Below are 600 nucleotides of genomic sequence, written 5' to 3'. Positions count from 1 at the left end.
TCCGATCTGAAAAAAGACAAAAAAAAAAAAAAAAAAAAAAAGAACATAAAGCTGACCCCAAGAAGGATGAGGAAGCCCCTTCCTCTGAGATTTTGAGACCTTGCTATGATATGGGGAGAGGGAAGAGAGTAGAGAAGGAAAGAGGAGGGTCCACTCCAGAGATCCATTGAGAAAGATGTAAGTGGCCTACATTTCTCAGTAAAAACAGAGCTATTCTCAGCCAAGCTTGGAAGAATGTGAGGATTAAGGCAGGGTTTGCTAATTATGAAGTGCTCTTTAGAATTCAAAGAAGTCTGAAAAGCATTTTTAGCCCTTCAGGAATTTTCCACTAAGTTAGAAATGGAGGAATACTTATGTTTGAATAACAACTCAAGAGATACTATACTGGGCCAGCCCGGTGGCGCACTGGAGAGTGCGCCGCTTGGGAGCGTGGCGGCGCTCCTGCCGAGGGTTCGTCTCCCATGTGGAGACCGGTTCCCGCTCACTGGCTGAGCGCGGTGTGGGTGCAACACTGAGGGTTGCGATCCCGTTGCTGGTCCCCGGTACGGGGCGTGACACCGAGGGTTGCGATCCCGTTACAGTCAGTAAAAAAGACAAAAA

This window comes from Galeopterus variegatus, unplaced genomic scaffold (genome assembly GCF_000696425.1).
Source record: "Galeopterus variegatus unplaced genomic scaffold, G_variegatus-3.0.2 Scaffold1221, whole genome shotgun sequence".
NCBI classification, from domain to species: Eukaryota; Metazoa; Chordata; class Mammalia; order Dermoptera; family Cynocephalidae; genus Galeopterus; species Galeopterus variegatus.
The sequence above is the reverse complement of the archived record's forward strand: the minus strand, read 5'-3'. Positions refer to the sequence as shown.